At 35.1% G+C, this 25,712-nt stretch overlaps 1 protein-coding gene across 1 annotated transcript in view; it reads right to left on the bottom strand.

Moving 5' to 3' along the window:
- LOC309666897 (uncharacterized protein) overlaps positions 1-25,712 on the bottom strand; it is a 232,643-nt gene that overhangs the window by 76,607 nt on the left and 130,324 nt on the right. The window lies entirely within an intron of this gene.

The raw sequence follows: 25,712 nt of genomic DNA, 5'->3' as shown, positions 1-25,712 counted from the left end.
AATCTGACCATCAAGCCTGGCTTTCATCACCACCAGAGGGCTAAAGTCCTACATATGTCTATGTGTTTATGTGAAGGTAGATGTGACAGATATACAAGGAGATACTGATACTGGAAAACTTGAAAAACCTGTAAGTTATTTCTTGGAATCCAGTGTACTTATTCTAGTCTAAAAAGAACAGACGTCGATTTTGTAAGTGGCACAGGACACAAGAAAAATGACAACCCAGGCAGTTAACTTTCCCAAGAAGGAAAGAATCGAAAGAGTGCCAAGAAATCAAAGTTCTAGCTAAACCCCATGAGGAGGACTCCAAACTGCTCTCTAAATGGCTGATCTTTAGCTGAGCTAACAACAGAACTCTTTTTTTTTCATAAATTTATTTATTTATTTATTTTTGGCTGCGCTGGGTCTTCGTTGCTGCGCGCGGGTTTTCTCTAGTTGTGGCGAACGGGGCTACTCTTCGTTGTGGCGTGCAGGCTTCTCATTGTGGTGGCTTCTGTTGCTGCAGAGCATGGGCTCTAGGCGCACGAGCTTCAGTAGTTGTAGCACGCGGGCTCAGTAGTTGTGGCGCATGGGCTTAGTTGCTCCATGGCATGTGGGATCTTCCTGGACCAGGGGTCGAACCCACATCCCTTGCATTGGCAGGTGGATTCTTAACCACTGCACCACCAGGGAAGTCCCCAGAACTCTTGAATACCTGGAAATTTTGTGGAGTATTCTCTGGGATATTCTTGGGAAAGGATTTGCCCAAATCTAGGTATAGCAAAAGTTTCTGATGACCTTTCCCCTACATCTGACTTGAAGAGCTCATTCCTGATTGCAGTAGGTTTATGGAAAAGAGAATTTATATTAGCAGTTGTCTTTGGATAGAAAACACACATGAAACTATCACTTCCTCAATCATCCTTTTCCCTCAACCCTGGTTAAAAGAATAAAATAAAATTAAATGACAAAATAAAATGGATAACTACACTGATGTGTATAAAATTGATGACTAATAAGGACCTGCTGTATAAAAAAAAATAAAATTAAATTTTAAAAAAATGGATAACTAGTGATCAAAACTTTGTAAAAGGGATTCCTGCATTGAGTAGGATATTCTGGGGTTCTTCCTAATTTTAAGATTTTATAGCTTTAAAAATCCTAGGAGAATAATGCTGGTGCATATAATTTATATACGTATATCGGTGTTCTTTGGGTTAGGACCACATAAATAATATCCAGAAGAGATATCACATGGTAGATTAGAGCACATGTAATTCAGTTCATTTTATTTATTTATTTCTTCAAGTTTTTTGAGATATAATTGACATACAGCACTATATAAGTTAAGGTGTATAGCATAATAATTTGGCCTACATACATCATGAAATGATCACCATAATAAGTTTAGTGAACATCCGTCATCTCATGTAGACACAAAATTAAAGAAATAGAAAAATATATTTTTCCTTGTAATGAGAACTGTTAGGATTTACTCTCTCAACAACTTTCATATAGAACACACAGCAGTGTTCATTATATTTATCATGCTGTACATTACGTTCTTAGTACTTATTTATCTTATAACTGGAAGTTTTTAACTTTTGACAACCTTCATCCGATTCCTCCTACCCCTATCCCCTGCCTCTGGTTACCACAAATCTGATATTTTTTTAAATGAGTTCGTCTGTTTGTTTGTTTTTGAAATATAATTGATCTTCAACACTATGTTAGTTCCTGGTACACAACATAGTGATTCATCAGTTCATTTTAATTCAGGCAAAAAATATGTGCTAAATACCTGCTGTGTGCCCAGGACTCTATAACTTTTAGAAAATAAAAAGATAAATCTCTGCCCTCAAGGACATCACAGTGTGGTCCGAAGGCAATCATATAAACAGATGATTTTGGTATAATATAGCATGTGCTGAGTGGAGTGATACCCAGGTTAGCATGGGCCTTAACTGGGACCCTAACTCACCTTACTAAGGAACAGGAAATTCTTCTAAAGGAGGTAATGCCTGAGATGACACTCAAGGCTTGAAACAATTATCTAGGTGAAGAAGGTAGGGAAGGAAATTCTAAATAGAAGGACTAATATGAGAAAAGTAAGGAGACCTGATACTCTAGGCACATTTGAAAAACTATCATAACCTGGTATTTCTGGAATGTTGACAGTAAGGCAGAAATGGGGCAGGGTACATCTGTAGGGGCCAGGTATGAAGACTGTTCTGAGATTTTAAAGTTTCTGTTAGGATATGGATAAAAGAAATCAGAAGACAATTTAGTTCTTAGCACTTTCTGATACTAAGACTCCAGGAATTAGACAGTGTGAGGTTTGGGATCAAAGCAACTGAAAAGGCAAGACTGAGGCTATGCTAAGATCAAAAAATTTACTTTAAGGTTATGAAAGGCAACTAGAATTGAAGACAGGGTTAAAACATTACTGACATCTTAGTCAGTTGGTTATGACCTCTTAGGAGAACTTTAAAGAGCATTAGCAACGTGACTCATTTTTTTTCTTCCTTAGAAACCAACACAGCATCTACAAAGGCTTAGGTCCTGACTGCAGTTCTTTGCACCTAAGAATAAATGATAAAGAAATTGGAACACAAACAAAAAGGGGAAAGGATAAGATCAAATTCTGCAGGATATGTACAGCATATTTTTAGTGACTTCAAATTATGAGATTAAAAATGGAATGAAAAGGAAATGGTTTTGAAGGTAGATGATTGAATACAACCTCTTGAACTTGCCCTATGGGAAGTAATGAAAGCAAAGATGACTTAAGTTTGTGTGTGTTTAGAAAGTCAGAAACGAGGAATATTGAGAACACTCTTTGGTTGGGAAACTGATAGAAACTACTACTATTAAAATAATTTCAGAATAAGGCAAGAAAGACCTTCATTAAAACAATAAAGTCCACAGGGCCTCAGGAGAGAAGAGGTTTGAGGGATTCCTCAGTGCCTCACCTCCCCTTCCATTCTTCCTAAACCCCATCTCTTAATGACTTAGCAAAATCAAGAAGAGGCAGCTCTGGAGCAACCAGGGCCAGCTATATAATTTGCAGGGCCCAGAACAAAATGAAAATGCAGAACCCCTTATTCAAAAAGCAGAAAACAATGTGCTATCAGAAATATTAGATATAAAGCTTTTTCCTTTCTTCCACAGTCTTTCTCTTGATTTATGGTGTTTTATTAATTTTTAATTTAATGCCATTATAAATAGAGAAAAGATAAAATTTTAAATTCTTATCATGAATTTTACCATTCATCTTTATGTTGTGCATGCCAGTCTTAAAAACAAATATAAAAGCACTTAACTCATATGTAGAATCATCAAAATTACATAATTTGTATTTTGTAGCTCATACATGAATATATATTTTGTGGAAGAGTAGAAATGCTACAGTATACAAACTCAACTATTTTTATTTCACTTCTCAATAGTCATTATATTCTACTAACACTCTCTACTTTCAACTTACAGATGCGTAAGGAAGGACTAAAAGGAAAGGTAATAATGGATCACTATCTTTCTCTTTCCTTTATGTCATAATTTCTAGCACATGCGATCGACTAAATCAGGGAAATAAACATGAATAAGAAAGGATATGATAGAGTTCCTTAGTTGTTCAGGTTTCTTAGAACTCCACTGTTTTCTATCTACGTTTGAAGCAAGTTCTCATTCAAAAGGAAAACATGGCCTCTCATGGTTGCCAGACTGCCCCTCCCCCCCCTTACTTCGTCATAGACCTAACTTGCTTGCTTGTACTTGCTTCAAGTCTCAATGAATTCCTATGCTGTGAATTCCTTTGCTGTGCTCAGGGATCATCATGAACACTCGATGAGAATGGAGCAAAAGGAATCATAGCAATCATGCATAGTGTATGTATCTTCTCTGCTCATGCACGTGTTCCATTGTTCTGTTGGTTTCACTTAAAAAACACAAGTTCAAGAATAAAGTTAAGAATCTTAATTTGGCAATAGCAGAGCATTAAACCAAGCCCAAGGCTCTCCTGAGCACTTTGCATGCCCCTGAAGCCAGCCCTGGGGGCAATGGACAAATACTCCTAAAGCTTTTTAAACTATTGTCTAGAGAAACTGCTTCTTCCCAATAATTATTTCTTATTTTGATCACAGAGCTATTTCAGAAAATCTTTTGGGATCAGCAAAGTCTCCTCCAGTTTATAACCCTACTCCATAGAGACAAGGCAGCAAGACTAACAGCAGTGCAATCTATAACTCAACCTCATAGAAACTAGGCAGTAAGACAAACCAATTGCAGGGAAACACACATGGAGAAATACTTTACTTACCTGAGTCAAAGACTTTATATTAAATTAGAGATGAAGATTGAAATGATTTGCTCTAATATCTTAATGACTATTACCAATTTTAACCTCACTCACTCAAGATCCTACAACAATGACCCTTGTAGCTAGACCATTGTCTGTTTTTCATTTTGGGCAGAGGAAGTCTGAGCCCATAGGGCTCCCTCGTCAACCAAGAAGCAAGAGGAAATAGGCTAAATGTTACCTTAGGATTCCTCAATATGGGGTATAAGACACCAGGACACTGCAGGGCTTTTCCTAGGAGATCATAAAGGTATGTAAAGATTGCTTCTTTTGCCTCCTTTGAGTTGCAGTGGTATCATTTTGAGGAACACTGCCTTAGAATGTGGCTCACTTTAAAGAAATTTCTTGGTGATAACATCAATATCTTACATGGCCTTTTTGTATATGTCAGCTAGCATCTATGACTTTGTGTATGTTAAACTAGAATGTCCTGAGGAAAAAGAGCTAATATTGAAGTACCCTGCATAAGGCATGCTGGACACATTTCCTTACCAGAAAAAAAAAATGAGAAGGCACTCATTCAGGAACTCATAAAAGACACTGCAGAGAATGTTGATTGGCTGTTTTAGCCTCTGCATCTGGAGAGGTATTTATAGCCAAATCTTGATTATCAGTGGTAAAAGAGAAAAAGGAAAGAATAGATTATTGGAAACCATGCATCATTCACAAACTTTATTTTAAACAGTTGTTTTTGACTGTCACTTTTCTATCAAAATTTCCACCAGACTTACTAACAAAGAGTCAATTGACAACTCAGTGTTTAATTTCTTTTTATGTCATCTGCTGACCTGCAGGAATAAATGTCAAAGACTGGATCAGAGCATTGTTGGGTAGCCATAAACAAACAAAGGATAACAAGCAAATGACTATTGCACATTGCTATGAAAAAAAATGACTAATTTACTTGGACTCTACATGACTATATCATACAAAGAACAAAACTGGAGCACTGAGCCTATTGTTTGGAGGAACACTTATATCACTTAGCACATAGCTTTTAAATTCCAAGTCATACATTACTATAGAAATGTGAATTCACTCAAAATTAGCAAGAAGTAATTGGCTAGGAAATAATCGGAGATTCTTTTTTTTTTTTTAATTTTTATTGGGGTATAGTTGCTTTACACTGCTGTGTTAGTTTCTACTGTACAGCAAAGTGAATCAGCTATACGTATACATATATCCCCTCTTTTTTGGATTTCCTTCCCATTTAGGTCACCACAGAGCACTAAGTAGAGTTCCCTGTGCTGTACAGCAGGTTCTCATTAGTTATCTATTTTATACATATTAGTGTATGTATGTCAATCCCAATCTCCCAATTCATCCCACCCCCCCTTTCCCCCCTTGGTGTCCATACATTTGTTCTCTACGTCTGTGTCCCTACTATGTATCATGTCTGTGTCTGAATCATGATGTGTAACCAAAAGGTCAAGTCTCAATGATTCTAGAAGGGAAGCTTCTTAAAGGTCTACACTGTATTTTAAGTCATCCTATAAGGAACAGCTTCATAAAATGGACTGTCTATTTTTGGACCTTGTTTGATAAAAGTCTTCGGACCTTACTTGAGTGGCAGGAACTCGCCCTGTGATGCAATCTTGCTTTACTATCTAAATGAGTTACGAATGACTGATGTTAAGAATACCACAGATTTGACGCCTTAGACGTAATGGATTACGTTTAGGCTCTGTCGCCTATCAGAATCAGTCGGCTACTGTTCTATGCCCTCTAAGTTGTGTCTTGAATCCAGAAAGCTGCACACTCAGCACATGATTCTAAGATGCATACCCATCAAGCTTAAACTCCTCACCACATTTCCAAGGAATCGCTTTAAACAAGGTATGGATACTGTATTCAATTTCTTTCCAGTTAGAGTAGATTAATGTCATTTGCTGAAACTTTTGTGTATGGTAACATTTACTGAGTGTCTATTATATCCCATGCTCTATGCTAAGTGATATTCAGCGAGGAGCTCATTTAATATTGACTCCAAACCCACGAGGCAAGTTTTTATTTTCACACTCACTTGCCAATGAGTAAACAAGGACTCAGTGAATAAATGTACTTTGCTAAGAACACTCATCTATAAAGTGATGGAAATTGGACACAGCCCCACACTTTCTCACATTGGGGCTTGAGCTCTTACTCATTATTCTACATTGACTCCTACTTCATTGCACCAGAAGATGCTGTATTTGGTAGCATCACACAAGCTAGGAATAATACATTTTCAACAAACAGATTACTGAACTGTATAGACTTTTTTAGGTCCAAATTGTTGCAGGATGCTGCTATCAGAGCTCAAAAAGGCAAAACCAGTAAAAAGAGGGCAAAGAAAACAAACCATTGGTTCTGAACAATAACACATTTTTGGAGAAGGTGAAACGTAGTTAGATTGATGGAGAAAAAAGAGAGGAGGTAATGGGTCTCCAAAAAGAGTTGGTAGCTTACTACACATGTGATTGACATGGCACTAGCATGACTTTTACTGGCACATGGGTTGGTTGTTACTGCAAGCACTTTCTCACTCTTGCATCTGAGGGTAGATCACCAATATGAAATGCCCGATTTTCCAACAGTAAAAAGTCAACTGTATTTCCCACTTCTCTCTCTCCATTCTTTCTCATTTCCTACCATTGTTACTAGCCTGCTCAGAATAAAATGAATCTCTGATCTAGCCCACAGATAAAGAGTTGACATTCCACTTATTGAAAGTAGTTAGTCTCCACTCTGTAAGTTCATAAACTAAATTTTAACCCCCAAACCATCATGAAATTGATTAGTCTCATCAGCAAGACTCTTGTCAGAAGCTTAGGGTTAGTGTTTATTTGGCAGGGCTACACATCTAAATGGCACCATCATTCTTGGTATTGTTTCTCTCATGATAAAAAAGTTTTTAGGATTGAGCGCTTTCTCTGGAATGATATTTTCTATCCAAACCAAGAAAAAGAAAAGACACATAAATTATAGGTGCCACAATTTTGATGACATAAACAAACATTGAAGCATAATTTAGTAGCATGAGAATCTTTTGAGAAACTTTTTTTTGACTTGAGGAAAAATAATAGAGCAAGGGAAATTCCTGATGCCTGAATGTAGAAGATATTCTAACTATTGTTGCCTACCTGTACATGGATAAAATTCCTCTAATTCTAGGCTGCTGGTTTAGAAAGTGAGCTGTAAAGTGGGCGATTTCGGTACATTCTCCCACTCAGAAACTCTGTTAAAACAGAAGCAGAGGGATTTGGGAGTGAAAAGCCTTATGTTCAGATAGTAAGCTTTCATTTTGGTAATTTCACTTTTACTGGCAGCATGACCTCTTTTAAAAAACATAATTCATATTTACCTCAAATCTTTAGGTCCTAAAATTGGTTTTAGTAAAAGATGGTGAATGTCTAAAAGAATTGGATAGGTATCCAGATGGGTGATGGATTAAACTACAAAATAGATATACATCTATGGTTAGAGGGCTTTGAACCTGAATTATTCTTTAAAAACTTGAATATTGGACAGTTTTCAACACTGTTTATAGTAACATTACCATATAAATGCGGAAACTTCTTCAGTTTGTCCCACCCTCAGCATCTAGTATGACTTGTTTTATTTTTTCATTTTTTATGACATTAAATGATAACATTTTGTAAAGTCACATTTCACTGTGGCTCTTATGAGTATAGAGCTTAACAAAACAAAGCTGCAGTAAAAACTTTGGCTTTGCTTCATAGTTCATTTCCTTCCCATAACTTATTATTTACAAGGATGGAGAGCCTTTTGACATTCCTTGGAATATAGAATTAATTTATTATTTGTAGACATTTATACTAAAGTGAGTGAACAAATGACACTGTGATTCTTAACAATAGTTAAGTAGCCCTTTTATTGTCTTCACTTCTTTCACTTTTGGAGTAAATTAAGCTTGAGTTAAGATGGCTTGGTTATTCAAAACTATTTGACTCAATTTTTTTCATTTTGACTCTGAAATATATATTACAACTTTCTTTCATCCATTTTCCCTTACAGCAAAGAATACCTATTTTCAGGATAAAATATTCAGTGAGGTGAAATCATTGTTGAAAGGTTCTGTTCAACAGAAAAAACATCATTGGTTTGCTAGAATTTTGCCATTTGCTGACTGAAAAAGCATTTACTGGATTTTGAAGTATATTTTCCACTTACAGAAAAAATATTTATGGAAAAATAACATTCATGTGGGAAAAGAGAAAAATCTACTCATTGCTGCTTCATCATCTCTGCACAGAAGGATAGATAGGGAAAAAGCACTCATTGTTTTCCTGGCAAATAATCAAGGAAACAGAGAAATTCTAGTGAAGGATATTTCTGTTTTAAAAGAGAAAGAAGAGATAGGGTTTGAAACTATTGAGGATTAATTCCTGTGTAAAAGTCAGCTGCATACAAACAATAGCTGAGCTATGCTCGCTCCTGAAGCCAGACCAAGGTCAGAAATTTCAGTTTTGATTCCTAACTTATGGAAAACTGTGACACATTTTGTATGTGGAAGTCCAGATACATGTAAACCTATCAATTTGTTAGCAAAATCAATGTTTTTGCCTGTTACTTGCCTATTACCCATAAAGAAGGAACATAACTGGAGGAATTCTTAACTTATAATACATTTGAATACAACCCACCTCACGCTACTTTATCCTTCTTTAGGTCAAACTAATGAGTCCCTTTGGAAATCAAAATAGACAACAACCACCATTGTAATAAAATTTAATAAGATATGTGAATGCATAACAAAAATACATTTACATTTTGATGTAAGTTATTTTTAAGACTTTCTCCAATATCTACTCTCATAGGGTTTGTCTCACAGTCTCAAGGTCAAATACAAGCAAGTGTGGATGTCAAGCTATTTAAAAATAAGTTTAAGTTATGTTGATGAAAATGTAAATTGGTAAAATTTTTTTGGAGAACAACTTGTCAATATCTATCTAAGTCTCTCCTGTGCTAGGAGATTTCCAGTTTCAACTCTGATGTGTAAAGACCTTGGAAGTGGTCACTCCCCTTCTTACAACAAGATAAAGCTGAACAAACTGAAAATCAATGACTTTTCTTAGACTCATCAGAGAACTGAGGTCACAGAACAAATTGGCACTCCAAAATCTAGAATCAGAGAGTCACATCTGCTTATCAGAAGCAGGTGCCACTCTGGTAGGAACACTTACAGGGCAATTTTGACACATTGCTGGAGTCTGAGTGTGGTCTAGCCTGAAATAGAGGAAGTGCTGAGAGCTGCAGAGTTAGAGCTGAAATCTGCAAACTCTGTCTTAGTGGGGAGTTTGCAGGGAGCATTTGCAGGGAGCCATCACTCAAGAGGGAAGTCAGAAACAAGAAAACCAGAGAAATTCAAAGTCACTGGCACCTATTGCTACTTCAGACATTAAACACAGCCCAACTCCTAGCAAATTAACATAAAAGCTCACACTAGAGGCCAATATACCCCAGTTCCTATTTATTACCCCATATAACATGTCTGGTTTTCAACAAAAAATTATAAGGCAGGCCAAATGCAGGAAAAACACACTCTGGAAAGACAAAGCAAACATCAGAAGCAGATTCAGATATGACACAGATGTTGAAAGGAACTGTCATGCTAGGAGAGATGGGTAATGTAAGTCGAGAGTATAAACTCTCTAAGAAAGGCTAAAAATGAAATGCTGAAAACAAAAACCACTGTGATAGAAAATAAAGAATGACTTTGAGAGGCTTATTAGTAGACTGGACATGACTGAGAAAAGAATCGATTAGCTTAATGTTAGATCAATAGAAACTTCCCAAACTGAAATGCAAAGAAACAAAAGAGTGGGGAAAAAAAAAAAAAAACAGAGCATAACATCTAAGAACTGTAATATAATTTTTAAAAAAGTGTAACATACATGTAATTAAAATATCAGAATGTGAAGAAAAAGAGAATGGATCAGAAGAAATATTTGAAATAATAATGGTGAAGGATTTTCCAAAATTAATGACTAATACCAAGCCTCAAACCAAAAAAAAAAAGCAAGATAAATACCAAAAAACACACATCTTGGAATAGAAAAAGGACATTAGTTAAAAACTAAGGAAATCTGAATAAAGTTTGCACTTTAGTTAATTATAATTTATCAATATTGGTGCATTAATGTAAAATGGGCCACACTAAAATGGGAAACTCAATGTGCAGTATACAAGAACTTTCTGTACTACCTTCACATTTCTTATTAAAAAAAAAACTAGTCCAAAATAAAAAGTTTATTTTTAAAAAATGCAAAACATGAAACAAAACTCTTTTTCAAATAATCTATTAAAAAATGCACTGCTAGCAGTTTATACTAAACATATACAAGCAAAAATATGCCATGAGAGATTTGCCACTAAGGCTTTTTATTTTAAAAAATCTGACACCAAACTGAGTGTTCATTAGTATAAGCTTGGTTAAATAAATTGCATCATATCAATAAAACAGATGATTATGCAGTCATTAAGAAAAAGAGAAAGAAGTAGATCTATATGTACTGCTTTAGGAAGAACGCCAAGTCATAGTAAGTGAAAAGGCAAGGTGAAGAACAGAATGCATTGTTAAAGTCCCATTTGAGTACATTTAAATTCTTTAATTTTAAGTTTAAATATTGGACAAGGCTTATTGCAAACAATAACAGTTCCATATTATCACTTACTCTGTCCCTGAGATACAACAATTTCCAACTTTTTTATAGTTTTTTTTGCTATTTCCCTCTATTAAAAAAATAACATGTTTATGCTTCTCTTTCTTGATTTTTCAGTTTTAGATATTTTCATTACTTTCATACTATGGATGATGAGAATTTAACTTTCTTACACCCTTATCCCACTCTCCATGCATAACTTCATTTCCTTCGTTTTCTCAATGAATTGAGGGAATGTGACAATTGTTCATGAAATTAACATTCAATGGTTATATAATATTATGAACACTTAGTTGTTCTTAAACAGACTTTAATCAGTCTCTCTGACTTTAGCTTGATATGTTCCTGTTTTCGGATGACCTTAGCCTTTCTGGGGTTCTATATATGCTTCTATGCTTCACCGCCATCTTAGGTTTTAGCGTAAGCTTTTGGACCCTTACTGTTTGCTTGGGCACCTTCTGGTTTGCTAAGTTAGCAACCACTCATCCTCCTGCATTCCAACTTGCAAATTTTATTCCTGATTCTGTTCTCTTGTCTGAGGACAGATCTAAGTTAAATGAGGATTAAAGTTTATGCAATTTTGAGTTCTCTCTTTAAGAAAATGAGGACAAAATTATGAATACAAAATTTGATGCAAAAACAAATACTTATTTGGAATAAGAAAATAAGTCATAAAATAACAACCAAAAAAGGTTTACAAATACCACAAAATTTTAAAAAGCCTAATATTTTTATTGATTAATGGCCTAACGTGACTCTAGAATAGTTTTCCCCATAATTTTTCTGGCTACATATACTTTGATTACCTCCATATAAGAACAATTTTTTAACATCACTTTCTTTGGAGAAAGTGGGAAAGTATTTCAATCTTTTCTCTAGCATGGCTAAGTTGTCCCCTCCCCCCCCCCCACCAAGAGTTGGGATGTGACTTAACACATAGGTATAGTTGACATTTTATACTATAAGCATGAAAATATTGGGCTGTGTTCTACAAACACAAGAAATCTTATAAATCCTAGTTGGGAAAATTCTCATCAGAAAGGAAAAAATATATGGTTTGTGACACCAAATTATTTACTTTTTATTTACCTGGTATTCAGAACAATTTTCAGACATCAGTTTCTGGCTTTGCATATTTTAACTCTTACTTCTCCTGCTCTACTTGGATACACTGATGCCTGGTGCCACAGGAAACAATCATACCACAAAACATCTCTGACCCTGAGTATTTGCATTGTGATGCCTACTGTGTAGATAAACTGGGTAGCAGAAGTATTTCTGGAACCAGACCCACAATAAGATGACTTGCAATAACATATCTATACACAGAAGTGATTGCATGCAGCATAAATATATCTTTCGAAACCAAAATTCAATGTATAACCAAATAAACTTCCTTGGCCAGAACTTAAAAATGACCATAGTCACCATCTAATGCAAGGCACACTCTGGTGAAGGAGAAGTCAGAGTAGAAATACACAGCAATTTTAATTAATTAAACAAAAGCAAAAGGCTTACCTTTGCAAATCTTACAAAAATATATGAAAATGTGAACACATTGCCAGAGTACCTCCCAGAGCCTGGGAAGGCACCCATGCAAGCAGAGAGAAGCCCTGGAGCTTATGCTTCATTAGCTTCACAGTAAACCCACCAGTGCGTTTTGTCCTTTGGGTTTATGCCCTTTAAAAATCCCTTTATTTTTGGCTATTATAAATAAAGCTGCCATAAACAGTCATGTACTGGATTTTGTGTGAACTTAAGTTTTTATTTCTCTGGGATAAATGCCCAAGGGTACAATTGCTACAACATATGGCAAGCACATGTTTAGTTTTGGAAGTAACAACCATATCTTTTCCAGAGTAACTATACCATTTTGCGTTCCCATCAATGATGAATGGGTGGTCCAGTTTCTCCACATCCTCACCAGCATTTGCTATTATTACCGTTTTTTAATTTTAGCCCTTCTGTAAGATATGTAGTGTCTCATTATGTTTTTAATTTGCATTTCCCTAATGACTAATGATGTTGAACATCTTTTTATGTATTCATTTGCTACCTGTATATCCTCTTCAGTGAAATGTCTTTTCATGTCTTTTGCCCATATTTTAATTGTATTTTTTGCTTTTTACTGTTGAGTTTTGAGAGTTCTTCATATGTTTTAGATACAAGTCTTTTGTTGGTTATGTGGTTTGCAAATATTTTCTGTAGGTCTGTAGTTTGTCTCTTTATTCTTTTCATAGAGTCTTTAGCAGAGAAAATTTTTTGTTATTGCTTTTGTTCTTCTGGAAATAACCCAAATATTTTCCATTGGAAGAATAATTAAACCAACTGTGGTACATATATGCCATGAATTCTACTCAGCATTAAAAAAAATGAACTATTGATACATGTAAAGACTGGAATGGATCGCAAGAGAATTATGGTGAGGGAAAAAGCCAATCTCAAAAAGTTAAAGACTATAATTTCATTTATAATGACATTTTTTTTTTTTAATAATCTTGGGGGGTTTTTTTGTTTTTTTTTAAATTAATAGCTACTCTATTTATTTATTTATTTATTTATTTATTTATTTATTTTTAGCTGTTTTGGGTCTTCGTTTCGTGCAAGGGCTTTCTCTAGTTGCGGCAGGCAGGGGCCACTCTTCATCGTGGTGCACGGGCCTCTCACTATCACGGCCCCTCCCGTTGCGGGGCACAGGCTCCAGACGCGCAGGCTCAGTAATTGTGGCTCATGGGCCCAGTTGCTCCACGGCATGTGGGATCTTCCCAGACCAGGGCTCGAACCCGTGTCCCCTGCATTAGCAGGCAGATTCTCAACCACTGCGCCACCAGGGAAGCCCAATAATGACATTCTTGAAATGACAAAATTGTAGAGATGGAGAATAGATCAATGGTTGTCAGAGACTGGGAGTCAGCAGGTAGCGGTGACTAAAGGAGGATAGCACGGGGAATCCTTGTAATGAAAATTTTCTGATCTTCACTGTGGTGGTAGTCACACAAATCTTCACAGGTGACAAAGTTGCATCGAGCTAAATACACACACACAAATGAGTGTATCTGAAACTGGTGAACATGGAAAAGGTCAATGCATTATATCAATGTCAATTTCAGTTGTGTAAGGTGTTATCATAGGGAGAAACTGGGTGAGATTTCTGTATTATGTCTTACAAATGAATGTGAATCTAGAATTATTTCAAAATAAAAAGTTTTTAAAAAACTTCTTTGTGTCACTTCCAAAGAATTTCAGCAGAGAATAGAGAGAAATCATTACTATGCTTAACTGAAAGTCTGTACAAAAAAAGTTTTTAAAAGAATACATTTACAGGGGCTTCCCTGGTGGCGCAGTGGTTGAGAATCTGCCTACCAGTGCAGGGGACACGGGTTCGAGCCCTGGTCTGGGAGGATCCCACATGCCGTGGAGCAACTAGGCCCGTGAGCCACAATTACTGAGCCTGCACGTCTGGAGCCTGTGCTCCGCAACAAGAGAGGCCGCGATGGTGAGAGGCCCGTGCACCGCGGTGAGGAGTGGCCCCCACTTGCCGCAACTAGAGAAAGCCCTCACACAGAAACGAAGACCCAAAACACCCATAAATAAATAAATAAATAAATAAAAAATAGCACTAAATTAAAAGTTCAGAGATATTAAAAAAAAAAAAAAAAAGAATACATTTACATTCTGGAATATTCAGAAGGCCAGACAAAGCTTCCAAGGAACTTTTAATAGTAGTTACTTTGGATGTAAAAAATTCATTTGAGAAAATACTTGTGAAAAATAAAAAGTTTTGATAAGAAACAAAACAAAGAACAAGATGGTATATTTAAATTCAGTCATATCAGTAATAACATTTAATATAAATAGTGCAAACAAACCATTTAAAAGGCAGAGTGTCATACTGGGTAAAAACCAAGACCCAAGGTGCTCAAAAAAATCTACTTTAAGTATAAAGAAACAAATAGGTTCAAAGTAAAAAGATAAAAAAATATATGCCCTGCTAAAACTTGTCCAAAGAAAGTTGGAGCTGATATTAATATCAGAAAAAGTAAGTTTGAGAGCAAATAATATTACCAGAAATAATGGAGGTCATTTTATTATGATAAAGGCATCAATTAATCAGAAGGACATATCAATTGTAAATATTTATGCACCCAATAACAGAGCTTCAAAATACATGAAGAAAACTGGTAGATCTGTAAAGAGAAATAGGCAAATCCATGATATAGTAAGAGATTTCAACACCAACCTCTCGATAATTGATAGAACAAGTAGACAGAAAGTCAGGAAGAATAAAGAAGTTTAGGTTATTGAATAAAATATCTAAAATTGCATATTTTTAGGATGATGTTCTTATTAAATATACATGTGTTAACCGTGTCCATGAAGAAGTTAGCAAAATAGAGATGTGTTCAAACCGTTTATACTATTTGTTGCTGCACATCTTTTTTAAATTAGCGTGGATTTTTGTGACCATATTGATGATCAGAAATCCAAAACTTATTGAGCCTGCAGTGACCTCTCACATAGGCTATTTTATAACTTTATGACCATCTCTTTGCCTATAGTGTTTGCAAGATCAGAATCTGAGCCAATATAAATCAAGTATACTTCAATTAAAAAAAAAATCTGAGTCAAGTGATGCTGGACATTAGCAACTGTTTTCCCCAGCCATGGTAATCTATTGCCTTTAGAGTCTGGGACTGAGAGAAATATTCAAGTTCTGTAGGTCATAGTTTATGAACACAAGTCAGATCCAGAAAAGGGCCTAGAGCATCTGGGTAAAATATTAATTAAGATAAATTAAAATGAAAGATAAAGGGTTGGTAGAGTTGTGACACAATCAGAAGGATCCAAAATATGAAATAAGAAACAGAGGATAAGGTACAACACAATTTAGAAGCAAGGAGAAGGGAATTTGATGGATTCTTATAGCCACATGATAGTCTCTTTTTAAGTCTGAAAATCTCATTTAAGAAATCCTAAATGGGAAATTTAGATTATTTTAGGGACTGAGGTTAGGAGCCAACTTATTGGTGATCTGTTTTAAGTGTTCATCACTGTGAAGTTTCTATTAAAGTGCACTTGACAGAATTCAGATGACAAGGCTTAAAACTAGGTGAGCGTCTCAGCTTTTTGCAAGCCCCCACTCACTATGTCACCTTGACAAGTCACTTAACCTTTTTGAATCACATTTTTTTTTGCTTATAAAATATGAATAGTGATACCAACCTACTGATGAGATTGCTCAATGCAAATGTAATACAATAGAAATAGTAATGTATGCTATAGAGCAGCACTGTTCAATAGAACTTTTTCAATGATAGAAATGTTTTATAGTTTTGCTATTCAACATGATGGCCACTACCACGTGGGGCTATCAAGCATTTGAAATATGGTTAGCACAACAGAGGAACAGAATTTTTAATTTTATAGATTTTAAAATAATTTAAATTTAAATAGCCACATGTGGCTAGTAGCTACCATATCAGACAGCATAGGTATAGAACTAAAGAAAACATTTCCAATTCATTTTTGGGGGGCCTGTGTCAGATACAACAAGGAATGTCAGAAAATCTATCAACCATAGCTTTTATTATCTTTTATTTACATGAAGAAACAAAAATATCTGGCTTTTAACATGCTGATTTAATGTTCTAGAATGTGATATTAAGAATTCCCTCTAGAAAGATTTCACATTTTCCCAGTGTTTGTACTGTAGCTGAGATTTTGTATCCAGAAAGCAGACAGAGAAGTACATTCTCACTTGGCACAGATGAGGGTCTTCAGGTATTTTTCTTATCACTCTAAGGTCACAATCAATACTTTGGACACAATAACCCTCACCGCGGTTCTCAGCATGAAGAAGTTTCAAAGGCTATCACTAATAGGCCACTATGTAGAATGCGAAGTAATTTTGGAGCAGGTTCCTAAGAAAGGTGCTGAGTTTCCTTTCTTTGACAATGTTAAATTTACCCCTCTAGAAGGGGTTAGGAATGGTTCCTACACAAGACAAGTAAATATAATTATTGTCCTCCAAATCAATTAAGAAGCCTCCATGTTTCCAGAAAGGTTGGTTTGACTTTTGGTCATGTTAACCTTTGCCCTTGATTTTATTGGAATGTTCTTTTCCCAAATATATTTTTCGGCTGAGCCTTTAGGTTTTAGCCATTTATGTGGGAGTGTTCTTATTTCAGATCACCTTAGTGGAATAATTTCCATATGATTTAAAAATTCTTGGCTAAATGAAAAGAAGGGTGATATCTAGCAAGGATAACACTAATAGTCTGTCCATATTCCTGGGTTTCTTTTTTTTTCTACTTGAAAAATAGGAAGTAGAAACTTCTTTTTATATTTAGTTATCTAGAAATCAGAAAACCTGAATATACACGGTAGCAGGTGAAGGAGCCTTGGAATCACCTTTCCTGTGGGTCCCTGACTGAATTTTAGTTCTTGTCTGTGCACCCAGTCCTAGATATTTGATGTCAAGTAGCTAAATCATTTCAAATAAATAAACTCAATTTTCAACCTTTCATCCAGATAATATGGAAAGAATGTCTCTGGATTTGAGAGCAACTTGAATTTCAGTGCTTTGTATTGTTGGTAAATTATTCCATTTGCTTTGATTCTTTCATACTGGGAAAGAACATGCAATGTGCCTATCTTGACCTCTCCACATATTGTTACTCATTATTGGTATTTACTCCTTCCCTTTCCAACAGTATTCTGTGCTGCAATGAAATAAATTTCAAAATCTTTCAAATAGATTTTTATTTGCTAAAGATTTTTGATAATTGCTTTGTATATTATTTTATGCTTTTACCTCATTAAATAATTACACTGCTTTATTGTTTATTATATTCCTATACCAGAAAAAATGTTTTGGGGGCTAGGGAGGCAGTGATTAAAACAGACATTTTATAGCTAATTTAGGTAATATATTGTTGAATTTTCTTTGCAGTATTTCATTGACATTTCTTGTTAGAATACCTTTCTTCTTGGGACATTTCAACTGTAACACAGTCTCTCTTTGTCTCTTTTATGAAAATGTCAATAGAACAGCTCTAATATTTCCTTGAAAGTTCATCAACATTATAGCATTTTGTTTATATCCCCTTTTGTGAGATAAGAACAGTTCCAGAATTACTGCTCTGAATAAGACTTTTCACAATCTGGTCAGCAAATGATATACTGGAAGGTAATGTGATTGATTGATAGACATACTGATGGTTCTGTCACTCTTATTGCCATGTAAGTGGTCCATAGCAAATGCATTGTCTTGAAGACAGAAACTCTTGAACCAAGGGCTAATTAAAGCAATGATCAGAATATTTCTTAGATGGTTTTCTTATGTACTTAAAGTGTGAATTGACTTTACTAGGGAACACTCCCTTCCTCCCACTCCTCCACCTCCCACCCACCTCTACTTTCATGTATATATAACTTTTCCATAATCTCTTCTCTGGTATTTTAACTTAACGAAAGGTATAGCCCTATGTCCTGCATACAGAGACAACTAGTATCTATGTAACACCGTGGTCATGATACAGATGAGGACTGAAGTCGGACAAGCTATGGGTCATAAACAGGCCAATAAGAACATTGTTTGTACAGCCTCTCCAGATTTTGGCAAGATTCAATACCATGAAACTAGCATATTGCAACATTTCACTTTTAAGTAATGTAATAATCTCCAGAATGCTTATTTAGAAGGGAACAGCTTTATGTAATTGCTCCTCATTCTTAAACTAAAGCCCATCATCAGACCAAACTCATATTCTTCCACGAACACATAAACCCATTTGGCCTTTTCAGCATGACTGGGCAGGAAATGACATGCTACTGGCAGAATCCTATTTCTTGCTTTCCTAGACCGTACACAGAAAATAATTATAACTGATCACTGATTGAGCCCTCTGTGTCATGTTTGCTTTACTGGATTAATTTTGTTCAGAGTAGTATTTGGTAATAAACTATCATAATTATCTAAAGTATTGTGTGTTCTTTTTTTCAAATCTCTGCACTTTTTGTAATTATAATCAGGCCTTTGGTCTTAACTGAGATGCATTGCTAATAACTTGCCATAGTACTTATTGTGTTCCAAGCATAAACAGTCGTTTCTGGCCCAGAGTAGGACTCCTTCTTTTCCATCAAGTGTACCAATTGTCCTGGGATCTCTTTGTTCCTGCCCTTTACCATTGACTCTTAAATTATTCTAGCCTGAGAACAATTCAAACGTGGAAAACTTTTAAGTAACTGTGTGAAGGCATCCTTGGGGAAGTAAGCTACTATTGAGAGAAGAAAGAACCATGGGTATGGAGGTTCCTTAAAAAACTAAAAATAGAGTTACTATATAATCCAGCAATCCCACTCCTGGGCATATATCTGGAAAAGACGAAAATACTAATTCAAAAAGATACATGTACCCCAACGTTTACTGCGGCACTATTTAAATACAATAGCCAAGACATGGAAGCAACCTAAATGTCCATCGACAGATGAATGGATAAAGAAGATATGGTATATATTCACAGTGGAATATTACTCAGCCATAAAAAAAGAACAAAATAATGCCATTTGCAGCAACACGGATGGACCTAGACATTATCATACTAAGTGAAGTAAGACAGACAAAGACAAGTATCATATCACTTATATGTGGAATCTAAAAAAATGATACAAATGAACTTGTTTACAAAACAGAAACAGATTCATAGACATAGAAAACAAACTTATGATTACCAAAGAAAGAAAGGTAGGGAAAGGGATAAATAACGAGTTTGGGATTAACAGATACCCACAATTATATATAAAATAGATAAACAACAAGGACCTACTGTATAGCACAGGGAACCATATTCAATATCTTGTAATAACCTATAATGGAAAAGAATCTGAAAAAGAATAGTTATATATATATATATATAAATAATTGAATATATATGTATGTATAACTGAATCACTTTGCTGTACACCTGAAACATTGTAAATCAACCATACTTCAATTTTAAAAAAAAGAACCATGGTTTGTTCAAGTCAATTGATGCTATGAAAAAGAGATGGAAAAGAGAATATAAGTCCTTACATTTTGAAGGAGCGGTTCACACTAAGCATAGAAGTGTGTAACAGTGGTGGGGGGTGAGGTGAAACTTTAAGACACTCTTGAGGCAAAAGTTAATATTCTCCAAAGTATTTTGGTAACAGGCACATTTTGTATTTTCTTGTGCAAGTGGGCTTTTGCAAATCAAAAACTAAGCCCAGAGACCTGAGATCATGGGAACAAACCTAGTTTTATGTGGTTTGCATAAACCTTATAGGATGACATACACGTTACTGTGGGTGGTTAAGAGCAGTTCATGGCTTTAATCTATCAGCATCACTGCCTGGTAGATCTAGAAGGCTTTATAGGATATCTTAGGGCTCTCAGACAAGAAGAACCACTTTTCTTCCTTTATATGACAGATAAACAGGCATTCCTTGGATTGTGTAAATTTTAAGGATTACAGTCTACTTTAAAGGACAGTGGTTAGAAGTTTTGTACAAAATAATGATATTGGATTTGCAGCTAAAAGGGTTTGGGTCTAGTTGGAAGCTGGCTGGGCAATGAACTGAGTGCATTTGTGCTTTACAGATTACTTCTCTACAAAAATAGCTGGCAGCAAAGAGGTGTGGTCTTGCCTGAGTTCAGCCTCACATCAGTGAAAGTGTCTAGCAAAAACAGGGAACGAGGGGAGCTAGTGAAAAAAAGATATGTGCTCTTGGGGGGTATCACAGCATGTTTACTTGAGCTCTTTCTTTAATCCAATAAAAGTGTTGGCAAAGTGTTTGGTATTTGAGGCATTGAGGTGGGAGTTCTGTCACGATGTAACTAAAGATGGTGGGAAAACCAGTTTGAATAAAATGAGTTCCAACTTGAACCTTTGCCTGTGCCTGGAACTAAAACCAAGTCAGCCCACTGGTAAGTGTCAAAAACGTTGAGTCATTAGCCTCCTTTTTGTTTCATCTGTTTCAGAATATCTGTATGTGTCTACTTTTTTTTATATTCTTAAAAAAATAGACTGGCTTGTGGCACTCAGAATGCAATTCTTAGCTTACTACATCCTCCTGAACTTTAAAGGGATAAATATTTTTAAAAATTCTTATCAAAATATATTGACGAATTTAGATGTTTTTATTTGATTCCCAATGTTCTTCTTAGAAGAAGAACCTTCTTTGGTTGTTCATATAGATTCTGGAAACAGTTAACTGCTATGAAACCTGCTTTGGTAGGTGTCATTTTAGAGAACATTGGGAAATGGAGGGGTGAAACATATTTAGTACTAGTCCCAAAGCCACTGAGTATCCACAAATTTTTCAGCACCACAAAGTGAAGTTTTTCAGTTCATCTCATTTTGTCTCCCTCTTCACTTTTTCACATGAGAACATAGCTTTTTGAATTTTTTGCGTTCCCTTTAGACCACTTTGGAGAGGCAAGCTACCTCAGAGAAAATCTGTCACAATCTCAGATAATTACCACTATAAAAACCCTTATCAGAATGAGTAGAGAGAACTGAACTGTGTGAGAGAGAATGTCAAGGGGAAAAATGATTAATTCGTGTCAAAAACAGGACTAAAGTTATTGAAATAGATCTCTGGATATGTTAAGTAGCCTTCCATTAATCAACTTGATGAATCCCTTCTAAGAATATACTGTCCATTAAGAGAATGACTACATCTGAATAGAGAAGGTATAAGGGATTTAGGGAGTCAGAGGTGCTTATTGCATTTTATAGAAATAGGATCATTTATGGCCAATTTTACTCTAACAAATTAAGATACACTGAAACTTCATGTCCCTCTCCACCACACCCTAGTGCACGCACACACACCCCTCCACACACCCATACACACACATCCCATTTTTTCAATCTTCCTTGGCGAAAAGAGCTGAGATCACTTTTTGTGAAACCTTGCCTCACTGCCACAGTCAGACTTTGTAACTCCCTCCTCTGTGCTTTCTTAGTTCTTCAGACATACCTCTAAAATGGAACTTACATTTTTAAATTATAATTATCAATTTATATTTCTGTCCACCTTCACTTCCAACTAGACTATGAAACTAAGGATCATATCTTATTCAAACTTGTCCTCAATGCTGAACACAATGCTTGGTACATAGTAAGTGCTCAGTAAAAACTTACTGGATGTACAGGTAAATGAATGAATTAGTAGAATTCCTGTAAGTCTGCATAGTCATACACAGGTTCTTGTGAAAATCTTTCAACTGCCCAGCCTGACCTCTGCACAGAGGATACTGCTCTGTACCTCTAGTATGTGTCATTAAACACAACCCCATTTGATATTACCTGGGCTTAAAGAAACTTCATTTAGAGCAGGGGTGAATGGATTGGTTTTCCCTGGCTACCTCAAAGAGTCAATAGCTTCCAGATGACATATATAACAATCTTTACATTTCACTCATTGCAGGAGAATTCTTTACCTTCAAAAATGAGACCTAAATATTATTAATTGTTTTTAATACCTGAGAAAATTAAGACTCAGAGAAGTGAAATATTTTACAAATAATACAGTTAGTAAGGATAAAGATGTTATTAGAACTCAGACCTCTGGCTCCAAATCTCATCATCTTTCTTCTACAATGCCCTACCTGATCTCAGAGTTTTGTGAGTAAACAAGAAAGCCACAGATGTATTTCAAACTTCTAAGTTAAGATTGTGACAAACATTGTCCAAGTGGTTCTCTGAACAGGTAGACTCAGTTATATTCAGGAAAGTATTTTAGAAATAACACAAACTGTGTGTGTATACAGTCCTATATCTTTCTGGAAACAACAACAATAAAAATGATCTATCCATTCTGGCTTCATTAGGAAGGATACTGGAAAGTCTACTTGTTATAAAATTATATTGCATCCATACCTAGAATTTTACTGTGTGGCATTCTCTTCCCTATACTTCCAGAAAAATATAACAGAACTTTAAAAGATCCAAATCACAAAAGTGGGCAAGAGGATGATTAGTTTCTACAGATATAACTAGGGGCTTATTTCCCTAATTCCTTCATATTAGAGGTAATTCTTGAAGCTGATTAGAATTGAAATAAGATTCTATTTTACATAATAATAAGAGTTTGGAATATATTAGCCTAGAATAATAGGTAAATAAGACATATAAAAGATATATACAGAATATTCCATCCAAAAGCTGAAGAATATACATTCTTTTTAAGCACATATGGAACATTCTCCAGAATACATCACAAGTTAGGCCACAAAACTAGTCTCAATAAATTTAAGAAGACTGAAATCATATCAAGCATCTTCTCCAACCACAAATGAAAATAGAAGTTAACTGAAAAAAAAAAAAATTGGAAAAATCACACAGACACATGGAGATGAAGCAACATGCTGCTAAACAACCAATGGGCCAATGAAGAAATCAAAGAGGAAAATTTAAAATACCTGGAAACAAATGAAAACAGAAACATAACTTTCCAAAATCTCTGGGCCACAGCAAAAACCGTTCTAAGAGGAAAGTTCATAGTGATACAGCTCTACCTCAAGAAACAAGAAAAACCTCAAATAAACAATGTAACTTTACACCTAAAGGAACTAGAAAAAGAGGGACAAACAAAGCCCAAAGGTGGTAGAAGGAAGGAAATAATAAAAATCAGAATAGAAATAAATGAAATAGAAACAAAAGAAAAAAGAAAAAGAAAAGAAAAGATCAATGAAACCATGAGCTGGTTCTTTGAAAAGATATTGATAAAGCTTTGGCCAGACTCATCAAGAAAAAGAGAGGGCACAAATAAATAAAATCAGAAATGGAAGAGAAGTTACAACTGATACCACAGAAGTACAATCATAAGAGACTACTACAAACATATACCAACAAATTGAACAACCTAGAAGAAATGGATACACTCCTGGAAATATACAGTCTTCCAAAACTGAATCAGGAAGAAACAGAAAATCTGAACAGATTGATTACTAGTAATAAATCAATAATCAAAAAACTCCCAACAAACAAAAGTTCAGGACCAGATGGCTTCACAGGTGAATTCTACCAAACATGTAAAGAGATAATACCTATCTTTCTCAAACTGTTCCAAAAATTGAAAAGGAAGGAATGCCTCCAAGCTCATTCTATCAGGTTAGCATGACCTTAATACCAAAACCAGGCAAAGACACAACAAAAAAAAAAAAAAAAAGAAAGAAAAAAGAGAGAGAGAGAAAATTATAGGCCAATATCCCTGATGAACATAAATCTTCAACAAAATATTACAAACCAAATTCAACAGCACATTAAAAGTTTCATACATCATGATTAAGTAGAATTTATTCCAGGAATGCAAGAATGGCTCAACATCTGCAAATCAATCATTGTGATATACCACATTAACAACAAGAAGGCTAAAAATCATATGATCATCTCCATAGATGCAGAAAAAGTATTTGACAAAATTCAGCATCTATTTATGATTAAAAACTCTCAAAAAAGTAGGTATAGAGGGAACATATACCTCAACATAGAAAAGGCCATATATGACAAACACACAGCTAACATCATACTCAATGGTAAAAAGCTGAAAGCTTTTCCTCTAAGGTCAAGAACAAGACAAGGATGCTTGTCTTTTATTCAGCATAATCTTGGAAGTCCTACCCACAGCAATCAGGAAAGAAAAAAAAGAAAGAAAGAAATGAAAGAAATCCAAATTGGAAATGAAGAAGTAAAACTGTCACTGTTTGCAGATGACATGATTCTATGTATAGAAAACCCTAAAGATTCCACCAAAAACTATTAGAACTAATAAGTGAATTCACTAAAATTGCAGTATACAAAGTTAATGTATAGAAATCTGTTGCATTTCTATACACTACTAATGAATTATCAAAAAGAAAAATTTGGAAAACAATACCACTTACAATTGCATCAAAAAGAATAAAATACCTAGGAATAAACTTAACCACAGAGGTGAAAGACTTGTGCTCTGAAAACTATAAGACACTGATGAAAGAAATTGAAGATGACACAAATAAATGGAAAGATACACTGTGTTCATGGACTGTAGGAAATGATATTGTTAAATTGTCCATACTACCCAAAGCCATCTATAGATTTCATGCAATACCTATTAAAATACCAATGGTGTTTTTCACAGAACTAGAATAAATAATGCTAAAATTTTTATGGATACACAAAAGATCTTGAATAGCCAAAGCAATCTTGAGAAAGAGAACAAAGCTGGAGGTATCAGGCTCCCTGGTTTCAAACTATGCTATAAAACTATACTGATCCAAACAGCATGGAATTGGCACAAAAACAGACACACAGATCAATGGAACAGAATAAAGAACCCAGAAATAAACCCAGGTTTAGATGGTCAATTAATCTATGATAAAGGAGCAAGAATACACAGTGGGGAAAAGACAGCCTCAAGAATGAAACTAGACCACTTTCTTACACCATGTACAAAAGCAAACTCAAAATAAATTAAAGGCTTTAATGTAAGACATGAAACCATAAAACTTCTAGAGGAAAATATAGACAGTAAACTCTTTGACATTGGTCTTAACAATAATTTTTTGGATTCGATCTATCTACTCAGGCAAGGAAAACAGAAGCAAAAATAAACAAATGGATTTACACTAAACTAGATATCTTTTGCACAGCAAAGGAAACCATCAACAAAATGAAAAGGCAACCTACTGAATTGGA

The sequence above is a fragment of the Balaenoptera physalus genome, assembly GCF_965194825.1.
Source record: "Balaenoptera physalus genome assembly, chromosome: 9".
NCBI classification, from domain to species: domain Eukaryota; kingdom Metazoa; phylum Chordata; class Mammalia; order Artiodactyla; family Balaenopteridae; genus Balaenoptera; species Balaenoptera physalus.
The sequence above is the reverse complement of the archived record's forward strand: the minus strand, read 5'-3'. Positions and strand labels throughout refer to the sequence as shown.